Source organism: Rhinopithecus roxellana, chromosome 1 (genome assembly GCF_007565055.1).
Source record: "Rhinopithecus roxellana isolate Shanxi Qingling chromosome 1, ASM756505v1, whole genome shotgun sequence".
Classification (NCBI taxonomy): domain Eukaryota; kingdom Metazoa; phylum Chordata; class Mammalia; order Primates; family Cercopithecidae; genus Rhinopithecus; species Rhinopithecus roxellana.
Genome location: NC_044549.1, coordinates 181344227 through 181356449, shown reverse-complemented (window position 1 = coordinate 181356449; position 12223 = coordinate 181344227). Strand labels below are relative to the sequence as shown.

At 42.5% G+C, this 12223-nt stretch overlaps 1 protein-coding gene across 2 annotated transcripts in view; it reads right to left on the bottom strand.

The window, feature by feature from the left end:
* The window catches only part of TMEM108 (transmembrane protein 108), a 354460-nt gene extending 346221 nt beyond the window's left edge, over positions 1-8239 (bottom strand). The window contains exons 1-2 of one of the 2 annotated variants that reach the window (XM_030933928.1): positions 8092-8239; positions 128-246 (exon numbers count right to left, since the gene is read on the bottom strand). The gene's annotated coding sequence lies outside the window, so the exon portion shown is untranslated. The remainder of the gene's footprint in view (positions 1-127; positions 247-8091) is intronic. The other variant, XM_030933922.1, reaches the window with a different exon arrangement.
* Positions 8240-12223: the final 3984 nt, after the last annotated feature.

Below are 12223 nucleotides of genomic sequence, written 5' to 3'. Positions count from 1 at the left end.
AAAGGCTTTTAGGAGCCTTTCACAGACAGGGCATCATATTGCACTGACTCCAAGAGACAGGTGAGACAAGAGCCTCTATGAATTGGAAAAGCAAGAAAAACAATGGCAGAGAATAAATTTGCCTTACCCTGGAGTAGAGGGTGTGGAAGCCTTCAAACGCACTTACATCCTCATGACCCATCGGCTCTGCTGCTTTTCACTGCCCATTCATTTCTGCATGTTGGATGACCACCAATCTATCACCAACTGGCAAAGATGAAAATGAAAACATGCATTAGGCCAAAGGATCCACAACTTCAAGTCCCAAGTCACTGCTGAAGTAAATATGAGAATAGACTAAGTGCTTACCACATAGACTCAAACATGTATAATAGCTCAAGTTCAATAAAAGTTTATTTCTGATTCATGTATGCATACTGGACAGTTGAACATGTCGGTGGGGTGGACCTAATGCAGTGATCCAGGTACCCAGGCTGACAAAAGTCCTGCCATGTTTAAAACATAATTTCCAATGTTGCCCTATGGGTTCTCTCCATTCCAGTCAGCTAAGAATGGAAAACAGTATGAAGAAACTTGCATGCGCATTCTCTGTGCTTTTTTCCTAGAAGTGGATCACAATACTTTTCCACTTCCACCACATTCTGTTGGTTGGCTAAAACTCAATTACACAGTCACACTTAACCTAATGGGCTGCAGGGCAGTGACCAGACTCCATCATACAAAAGTGACTCCAGCCCAATCACGAAGACAGCATTAAGTTTAGAGTAGAGGGTTCTGAGTGAGACACAAGCACAGTAACCTTGACTTAGTTACTTAACTACTCTGAGTCTCAGTTTCCTCAGCTGTAAAAGACTGTTCCTCTCTCATAGACTCAAAATTGGCCGGGTACAGGGGCTCACGCCTGTAATCCCAGCACTTTGGGAGCCCGAGGCAGGCAGATCACAAGGTCAGGAGATCAAGACCATCCTGGCTAACATGGTGAAACCCCATCTCTATTAAAAAATACAAAAAATTAGCCAGGCATGGTGGCCGGCGCCTGTAGTTCCAGCTATTTGGGAGGCTGAGGCAGGAGAATGATGTGAACCCAGGAGGCAGAGCTTGCGGTGAGCTGAGATTGCACCACTGCACTCTAGCCTGGGCGACAGAGCGAGATTCCGTCTCAAAAAAAAAAAAAAAAAAAAAAAACAGCACTTCAGAATTTTTTTTAAGAGATAGGGTCTCACTCTGTTGCCCAGGCTAGAGTACACTGTGTGATGACAGCTCACTGCAGCCTTAAACTCCTCAGCTCCAGTGTTCCTCACACCTCAGCCTCCTGGGTAGTTAGGGCTATAGAAATGTGCCACCATGCCCAGCTAATCTCTTCTTAAATGTATATAGTGATGGAGTCTCACTATGTTATCCAGGGTGGTCTCAGACTCCTGGCCTCAAGCAATCCTCCTGCCTCAGCCTTCCAAAGCACCAGTTTTACAGGCACGAGTCACCAACTTCTTGGACTTTAAGGTGCATGTGCATCCTCTAGGCATCTTGATAAAATGTAGGTTCAGATTTGGTAGGTCATGGGTGAAGCCAGAGATTCTGTATTTCTAACCAGCTCCCACATAATACTCATGCTGCTGTCCTTTGGCATTTTGAGTAGAAAATAGATAAAGGATTAGAGAATATTTTTTGAAAACCATAAAATCATTTGCAGATATAAAGAACTATTATCCTGGCACTAATTGATTATAAATAAATTCCCAAGTAGGCAGCAATTTTTTTTTTTTTTTTTTTTTTTTGAGACGGAGTCTCGCTCTGTCACCAAGGTTGGAGTGCAGTGGCGTGATCTCGGCTCACTGCAAACTCTGCCTCCTGGGTTCACGCCATTCTCCTGCCTCAGCCTCCCAAGTAGCTGGGACTACAGGCGCCCGCCACCACATCTGGCTAATTTTTTGTATTTTTAGCAGAGATGGAGTTTCACCATGTTAGCCAGGAAGGTCTCGATCTCCTGACCTCGTGATCCGCCGGCCTTGACCTCCCAAAGTGCTGGGATTACAGGCATGAGCCACCATGCCTGGCCCCTAGGCAGCATTTTTTAGGATATGTTTAGTCTGGGTACCAGGTACAATTTCTTAGAGTCACAGGATTTTGGAACAGGAAACAATTAAAGTAGTCACTACTCTCTCCCCTTATTTTCCAAACAAGGAAACAAGCTCAGAGAAATCAATCATGCCCCCAAAATCTCACAATAACTCAGCAATATACTGAGATTAGAATGCAGAAATTTGACATTACATAACATAATTAGGTTATTACATAAACCCAATTATCACCTTCTAAAGAAGAAAAGGTAATTTTTATTCTTCTACTAAAGCAAGAACAAATATTACTTTGGCCAAAAAGATACATAGCCAAAAAGGGGCCAGCAGGTGAATTCACCAACATGGGTCACTATGGTACCAAAAGCAGGCAAGGTGTCACAAGACACAAAGCAAGAAATTTTTGAGCAAATGTTCCTCAAAATTCAAAACATTTGCATTTTTAAACAAGGATTTTTATTTCCAATTTATACAAACTCCCAGTCACTCCTATTTGGAAACAATTAGGAAAAGAGAGAATTTGGGATTGCAAATAGAAAAGGAAAATGATTAGCCGAGGAGGAGCAGCAATTTCTGTGGTAAACCCCGGGTACAAATAAAGGAACCTAAAGAGTTTTTTAAATTCCTAGCATGTAAATTATTTTGCATCTCTGGGATCATGGTGGGTCCTAGGAGCCTAAAGTTGAACATGAGGTGTCGTACCTCAGAAGTCAAAAACTCCAAGTCATGAATTAGAAAGGAACTGAACATCTGGAAATCAAGTCAGATTGGGGGAGAAGGGAGCCTCTTAGTATGGGTGTCATTGCCAATAAAGCAACATGAATTTGAAAGTGTTTTGTTAAGATTAGGGGAGAGTACTTATTGAGGAAGGAATGATAAATGGAAATCAATACTCGCATATACATTATTAAGATGGGCAAAATGTTATTAGCATCATTTAGTGAGCAATTTGTTAAAAGGTAAAAATGTTCCTATGAACTTCAATAAGTTTACCCCATACCTTACCCCTAACACTCCTCCACCCTAATGTTTTTCAGTTCCTCAGACAAGAACTCAGAATTCTTACCCTATTTTTTGTGTGTGTGCCACAGACCTCTTTTGTAGTCTCTTGAAGCCTAAGGACCCCCTTCTCAGAATTACGTGTGAAATGAATAAGATAAAATACATAAGATTACAAAGGAAGTGAATTATACGAAAGATTCTCCTATCCAGAGAGATGCTGGGGAGTCCATGAACCCAACTTAAGAACATCTGATTGAGGAATGATTCTTCTAGGATAATGAAAGTTTTTCCTTACAAGAAACAGCATATGCAGAAAAGTTTTTAAAGCCTAAAGATGCACAGTAAAAAATCCTGCTCACGATCAATCAGTGAAGAAAAGAATGCGCTGCAAAGAGAAGCCTGACCTTGAATTTCTGCCAAAACTCAAAGCTATTCATTGCTGTTGCTTTAAAGCCCTACATTAAGAAATTACTCAGAAAATTTTCTTGGCCCCAGCCTTGTAGACACAGCATATTCTGTGGCCTGATGGCAGATGAAATAAAGCAGCATTGGAGAAGGGAAAACTATATTGAGTCCTGAGCTTGCATCCTAGTCCTCTAACCAGTTCTCTGCCACTAACTAGCTGTTACCTTAGTCAAGTCACTCATCTCTGAATTGAACTGTCTATAAATTGAGAAGGTTAAGTTAAATAATCTTCAAGGGTTTCTTCCTACTCTGAACAGTTAGGATCCTAAAATAATGCGCAACCATTTCTCTGGGAAGAAACATTAGCAAGACGTCTTTTTGCTCTAAGCTCACAGTATGAATATATTTTCTAAATAATTTTTAGAGTCTTCAGAAATACCTTATGAGAATCACCTAACCATAGAACTTTAGACTTGGAAGAGATTTTAAGAGACATCCACTATCTCATCAATCTCAGTGAACAAGTGAGAAAAGTAAGGTTCAGAAAGGTGAATAGATTTATTTTTAGTCACATAATAAGGTGGCGTTAACGGACTGTTGGGCCTATCGCTACCTAGCACAAGCAGGATTTTAGTATTCAGCATTGATAGTAAAGACAAGCTCATCAGTTCACTTGGAGAGACAGAAAGAAACCTCAGATAACCTAAGCCGTAGGATGAGAACCACATAAAGCAGCAGGTGACTGGGGTAATGGCACCTAGAAGCAGTATCCTATACCTCAGGCAGAGTCAAAGCTGGGGCCCTCATTACACACTACAATCTTCCCATCTCAAAGAACAGTAAACAACAGCTAGAGAACAAAGAACAGTTATTTCAAAATAGGTGGATGGATGAATTAACACTGACTAACATCATCATTAAAACCAAAGCATAAGTTTGGGGCTGCTAATATAATATTGAAAGGTCAGTATTAACTAAGAAAATCTAAAAACATCTGTTAGGAATTTTCAAGTTTTAGAAGAAACGAATTAAGAATTATTTTGACCTATCTTCTGTGGACAGCCCTGAAATACAGTGACTACTTTATCAGCATTATTTTTACTAATACTCTCACTGCTATCTTCAGAGCATGTACGTACCAGCTACTGTTCAGGTTTAAAATTCACATGTACATTTCCATAGTCCCATCCATACGTGTAGACTAGTTTCACATGCAAGTAATTAGAAACGATGAAGTTGTTGGAAATTTTCATCAAATCGTGATTATTATGTTTAATTAACCAACGATATGTATGTCGGGTGCATTTATAACCTATGCTATGATGCTTGTCAGTTTACTCTTTGCCTCTTCCCTTCAGAAACATGCATGTACAGTCAATGTAATCACAGCCATTCCTCAATCCCCATGACACACATTATTCCTACCTTATGTAAACAGTTATGGCTTTCAGAACTATTTTCTTTGAGATTTTGTTTGAGGGCTGACATAGCCTTTCAGAATTTTCTGACTAGAGGCTACACACACTGCTGATTTGCCAGCTCCATAGCTCAGCTCCTCCAGGACTTCCCAGAGGCAGCAGTGCCATCTACTGGTAAGGAGGGTACAAGTTGTTTTCTGGGAGCCTTGGGGGTGACACCAGCCAAGAACCTGAAGGAACAGCAGCCTAGATTTAGGTCTTTGTGAGCCCTTCTTTTCTCAAGCATATTACAAGCATAACTGATGCTTACAACCTGAGACATGTAACTACCACAGGAGCTTTCATCGTGTGAATGGTAGGTCCTCTGGAAGCCACATAAAGCCAGCCAGGCTAGCCAATGAGGCAGCTCTGCCTTGAAATGCCTCCTCAAGTATCTAAAAGCAGGCAGCAGAGCCCTACTGAATTAAACATTTCCTGGCTCTCCTCTTTCCCCAATGCTTCCCTATCAGATGATCTCACCCAGTGCCCCCACCTGTGGCACTGTTATCCCGCTGTATCTTACAGTATCTGTCCTAAGGAAGGTGCTCAGATCCCTCTCAATATGAAGGCTCTTATACTTACACAACGTGACACAGATCCTCCTCAAAGGACTCTACTGCTTAGGCATGCAGGTCGGACTCTAATCTCTCTCATTCACTCTCTATCCTTCCCGTCCCTGACCCAGGGGACAGAAACGACAGAAAGGAAAAGATTTTGTTGTTGCTTTGAAAGCAACACTAGTGGGCTTTTATTGAATCAGAGAATAAAACCTTGTCCTATAGGTCACTGAAGTATGTTGCTAGATGGACTAAGCCTGTCAATCTTTTTGTTGTCCCTTGCATAACCTAATCAGTGTTTTCCAACCTTTTCAAAATCCCGGCCTCCCTTCCACAGGCCAAACAAACAATGCATACCCTCTGTGGTTTATGGAACAAAGATGAGTTTCTTTCCTCTGAAAATAAAAGTGCATACCATGCCACTTACCTTACCCTCAGCATTCTTTTCTCCCCTCTACTCCATGCCACTTAAAAAAAAAGAAAAATCTCTGGCCGGGCATGGTGGCTCACTCCTGTAATCCTAGCACTCTGGGAAGCTGAGGCAGGTGGATCACGAGGTCAGGAGTTCGAGACCAGCCTGGCCAATCTAGTGAAACCCAGTCTTTACTAAAAAATACAAAAATTAGCAGGGCGTGGTGCCACACACCTGTAATCCCAGCTCCTGGGGAGGCTGAGGCAGGAGAATAGTTTGAATCCAGGAAGTAGAGGTTACAGTGAGCCGAGATCGCACCACTGCACTCCAGCCTGGGTGACAGAGTGAGACTTTGTCTCAAAAAAAAAAAAAAACAAAAAACAAAAAAAAAAAAAAAAAAAAAAAACAAAAAAAAACAACTCTGATAAAGTTTTAAATTATTCCCACTAATTTGGTTTGTGTGACAGTCTATCAGGTGACAACCTATATTTCACTTTACTAGGGTCATTTGTGATATTCTGAATGAGCTTTGCAGCAACTTGTTCTTTTACTTTCATTCATCTCAGAAAACCAACAAAAGTTGATTTGCTGTGGCTGATAAACCTGAATTTGATCCCCTTAACAAATTTAGGTGTTCCCTCTTAAAAAAAAAAATTTATCTTGCCTAGTAAACTGATTTATTAGCAAGTGTAGGCATTTCACAGGCATGGGGTGTGTTTTAGAGGTTTGAAATCAGGTCGTTTCCTAAAGAAACATGATGTTGCACAGGAAATGTTAAGAGCTATAAAGGGCTTTGAAGGTATCAGGATGTCCCCAAGGGACAAGGTAGTGAGACCCTTGCCCATCTCATACCAGAAAGAGTTCTGAATGAATTACGTGGAAACTCCAGAACACAGTAATATCTTCATAATGAGTTAGTTGAACCATTTCTTACGGAGTCGATTACCAGGTGTATTCAACAAATCAAGAAGTTAACCCGTGGAAAATCGAAGGGACTTTTTGTTTGCCAATGAGCTGTCTGGGGAAATGGAGGAGAGGCAGGGAATACCTTGCACAGCTCAACCTGCTCTTAAGTTCCTGGACACACCTTCCCCCTTTTAAAGTATGATTTAAAGGCAACAATCCGTCTTCCCCGGACTCCCATACAAACCTCTTTTGGCAGCCAAATGGTCTTCATCAAGCACACACTTTTCAAAGAATTAAGGAAGTCTGAGTAGGTTTAGTTTAGACCCTGCCTTCCCTCTCCCCACAACCCAGTAACATGCTGAAAATAAGTAATTACCCTCCTGAGCACCCCCAGGAAAACCTGTTTACAGAAACTACAACTCTTCCTCTGAAAAAACCTTATCTTCTTAAGGAAGAATCTCAGTGTGATGGTCTGGTCTGCAGTTCACTGCAGGCATTTCCCTCCTCACCATTTACCAGTCCTCAGTTACGCTATATCTGAAATTCCTTTTTGTAGCCTCATTTAGACCGGCTCCACCGGTGCCCAACCGCTTAGAAAAAAAAAAAAAGAAAAAAAAATAGCCTCTGAACGAATCTCTGGATTCCTCCAGCAGGCTCAAAGCGTTCAATTTCGCTGAAACTCTGGGGTGAAAACCGCCAGGTCCAGCGGGCAGAGCAACCTCCCGGGCAGCACCGGGGTTCCGTCCCCGGCGAGGCCGCCGGCATCTAGGCAGGAGGGCTCTTCGCACAGCTGCGCTAGAAATTCGGTTTCGCTCGCGGCCGCGGGATTAGTTCGAGTCTTATACGGGCTGGCCAAAGTGACACTACATTTCTTCTTCGTTCTCCCATGTGACAGGTCCCCCTGCATTAAAGCCACCTCCTCCTCGGCCCCAACCCAGGTCCAGCGCCCCTGACGCCCGCGCCCCATCACCCGCACCCTCCACCTGGGGAGAGGGTTCATGCCAGCAACCCTCCGGGCGGGAAACAAAGGCGGAGGCAGGGCTGCCAGGTGGGCAACTCCCCTCGGGCAGACCCGTCACCGCAGTGGGGAGGATGGGAAGGTGCCTGAGAGGATAGAAAAAGGGAAACCAAGGCAACCGGGACTGCATCCTCCCCGAAGCTGGGCTCCCGGGGCAAGCTGACCCCACACCTCCCCGCGCCCCGCCCAGCCCTGCCTAACCCGCTTGCCGGGACCCAGCATGGGAGGGACTGGGGGGCCGCCCCGCAGCGCCGCTTACCTCGGGAGAAGCGCTCCGGCTCCCTCCGACGGCTCAGGAGAAAGCCCCACCACTCGCGCACGCGCTCTCGCGCACTCGCGCCTTCGCCCCTCGGGCCCCAGCGCGCGCCTCTCCGACTGGGCTCTGGCCCGCCCCAGCCTTGTCCGTCAGCGTCTGCAACAGCCAATCCGGTCGCACAGAAGGCTCAGCTCCAGTCACGTGGTGAGACCAGCCAATCACCAAATTGCCCTCGGCAGCGCCCGCTCCGATGTCCCTGGGGGTTCGGTTGCTACCTAGCAGAGCGGGTGCGAGGTGGCATAAAGGTTTGAGTCTCTGTTTTCGGGGGCTGAGTGGCAGTCAGTTGATGAATTACCAGATCAATTGACTTCTCAAATTATAATATAAATAAGAATCACTTGACTATCTTGTTAAAATGCTGATTTTGATCCAGAAAGTCTGGGATGGGGACCTGAGATCCTGCATGTCTAATAAGCTCCTAGGTGGCGATGACGATGTTCTTGGTCGGAGGATCACGCTTTGAATTGCACCTGTCCGAAAGTAATGGCTGTAGCCCTAGCTCCACGTAATTTGAAAGTTGCACCTTTCTTGTCCTTCCACTGATGAGAAGCGTTCCTGTGACTGGCTACTTGGGTTGTCCTAGTTATGCTTACAGTTTGGGCACCAGCTGACGGAAGGTGTGTTTAATCCCCCCACATTACCCACCCTCAGGCTATGGAGCAGCAATCATGCCAACTTGGTGACTGGAGTGTGGAGCCGGAAGTGGAGACGGAATGGCCATGGAAGAGAACACTGTGTCTACGTTAATCCTAAAGGGTTGGGTGTGTATGTCTGAGTGGCGCGGTGCCAGACTCTTGGCCAGAGAAGTGTTATAAGTGGTCCCTGCTTCTCAAAATGTAACAGTCTGTTGTAGAACTATACAGGCTAGCTCAGAAAGAAGTATGTGGGGTAAACATCCAGGGAGCTAACGGTCACAGCACAAATTCAAGCATAAGCTAAAGAGGTTGTAAAATAATATGCTTTGGGGATCTTAAACACTATCCAAATATTCTTCTGTCAGTAATTCCAGAGTCAAGAAGTTAGGACTCCCACTGGCCCTGTCATCTTCTCTCAAATTTGACCTAAAGACTCAGTGTTTTCGAACTGGTCAGCTAGAACCTTTGTCGTTCAGCATAGCCAAGCTCTTATTACCCAATAGTGTACCGCCGTAGTTCAAGATTCTTAAGTGCTGAATTCTCCAAAACCTTCATCTCTCATCTCTTCAAACCAGGTGATATAACCCTGCTTCAGCTTTTCTCTCTCACTATTTATCAAGGTGATCAAACTATCGCTTAGAGAAAACTTCACCTTTGTCAGTGTGTCTCGGACTTCTCTGGCTTCTCAGCCTGGTTAGACGGTAAAAGATTGTGGGGCCCTGTGCCTGGAGATTCTGATTGGGATGAGAAGTGGGGCTTGGACAGTTATAGGTTTAAAAAGTTCCACTGGCAATTTGATATCCAGCCATGCTTGAGAACACTTGCAGAAGCTGCTAGATCGATAGACTCATTTTTTAACAGGGAAAACTAAACTCTGCAACACAAATCACTAATGACATACACACTCTCCTAAACAGAAGAAAGTTTCCACATAATTTTTGAGAACTGATTTTTAAAGGCCAAAAATAATTCATAGGTAACAAATACTCCAAAGACTAGTCAATAGGATAAAATGAAAAGCTAGGTGCACAACTAGGTTTAATTTCAATTGATTAACTAAATATTTCCAAAAGAACGTATTGCCTTTTGTTAACCATGCCAAACTGATAAACTCTCTGGTGATAGCTTTACTTGTTTTATGCCCTTCTTAACTAGAACAGATTTCCATTTGAGCATTTATTTTTATTTTTTATTTTAAGTGCCAGGGTACATGCGCAGGATGTGCAGGTTTGTTACAAAGGTAAAGGTGTGCCATAGTGGTTTGCTGCACCTAGCAACCCATCACCTAGGTGAGTCTATTTCAAATATTCCAAGGATTCCCAATTCTCTTTCCTGGTATTTTACCACATTCTGTTACTTTTTAAAAGTGATTAGTGCCTGCACCTTGGAAAACTGTTGTACAGAGCTTTTGTATGGAGTGATATTCAATGTAGTGGAATATGACCTACTTAGATTTTAACTAAATGAGTGATATCCCCTCAGAACATTCTACCAACACCAGCTATCTTACTCAAAAGTGACTTTATTTGTGACACCAGAAATATGGAAGCCCAATGTGTGAGCCTGCAAACTAGCTTCCCTCCTTCTGTGACACTTTTAAAAATATATTTCACAGCATTCAAATGGCGGAGAAATTTTTCTCACCTTGTAAACTTGCTTTATCTATTGAGTAAAACAAGGACAGTTTTCACTGCTACTTAACTAGTAGGAGTAATGTACATTTTTAACTAGAAAAAAAGCATTTATTTTTCTCTTTGTGGGTGTCATCATTACAGAAAGAAGCAACAAGAAACAAAGACTCTCGCTTGAGGATATAAATTTGAAAAAAAAAATCCAGGCTGTCATTCATTCTCTGTTTTTCGGTCTACTTCCCTCAAATATATAACCTAATTTTCCTGTCTCAGGAAGTGGATATATTACTAACCTGATATGAGTTAGCTCAAAGCAGGTTTCCTACCCCTTAGTCCAGAAATTGCTCAGCAAGAGATTTAGGTATATTTGAAAAGAAAGAAAAAGATAAGATATAAGCCATCCACCATTTTGCCAAGTCCCAGAAATCCACCCATTACTGTATTATAACCAGAACCCCCATAGACTGCTTTCTAATTGCTAATTACCTTTTTATCTCTCAGACAATAAATAGCTTCTCTAAATTTAATTGATTTCATTCATGAAGACCCATAGATTACCTAAGGTTCTAGTCTCCATCTGTCATATAAATCCTGCCAGGATAACATTTTGTATCTATGTATCTGTGTTTTAATAACTGATACTTTTATCCCTTTTCTGTAACTGTATACAGATTTAACCCAACCACAAGGCATTTTTGTAGAAAACTTAGTTTTCTTTATATTCTCTATAATGAATGTTAAAAATATAAATACTCACTTTTATATTTTGACAAAACAATTTAAACTTAAAATATGTATAGATAACATATACCCCTCTGTACCTCCCCCAACTTAAGAAATCAAGCATTATACATACAGTTGAAGACCCCATGTGCCCTGATTTTTTTACAAATGGAGATTTCATAATTAGCAAGCTTATTCACCAAGGAGAGATAATGGTTTATAGAAGGAATACTATTTCATGCATGTAATAGGCAATACAAGTGTAAATGGGCAAAAGTATTACTGAATAAAATGTTTGGACATTCCAAACTGATGTAAGAAAAAGCCAAGGAAAACTAGAAATCACCTGTCATTCAAAACCTGTGTCTTACAATTACAAAGGACATGGAAAGCAGATAAGCCTCAGAAAACAGCAGTCTGGAGCAGAGGTGAGGTGAGGATTCAGGTTTCATTCATTCAATCAACACACTGCATTAGCCTTGTTTTTTAGCTCATTTTAAGAGAAGTAAGCTATCACAATTCAAAATAAAAAGTTTTATGTTACAAGTGAGGCGCATAACACTATAAGATCGCATGGAGATGGAGTACTAATTCTGACTGATGAAATCAGGGAAAGTTTTCTGCAAGAAATTATACGTGAACTGAATTCCGGAGTTGTAGGAGTTAACCAGCTGTTACGGACTGTTTCTCCCCAAAATTCGTATGTTGAAACCTCCCATCCCCAGTGGAATGATGTTGGGAGGCGGGGCCTTTGGGAGGTAATTAGGATTAGATGAGGTTGTAACGGTAGAGCCCTCATGAATAGGATTAATGCCCTTTTTTAATTTTTTTTTTTTATTATACTTTAAGTTCTAGGGTGCATGTGCATAACGTGCAGGTTTGTTACATATGTATACTTGTGCCATGTTGGTGTGCTGCACCCATCAACTCGTCAGCACCCATCAATTCGTCATTTATATCAGGTATAACTCCTAATGCAATCCCTCCCCCCTCCCCCCTCCCCATGATAGGCCCCAATGTGTGATGTTCCCCTTCCCGAGTCCAAGTGATCTCATTGTTCAGTTCCCACCTATGAGTGAGAACATG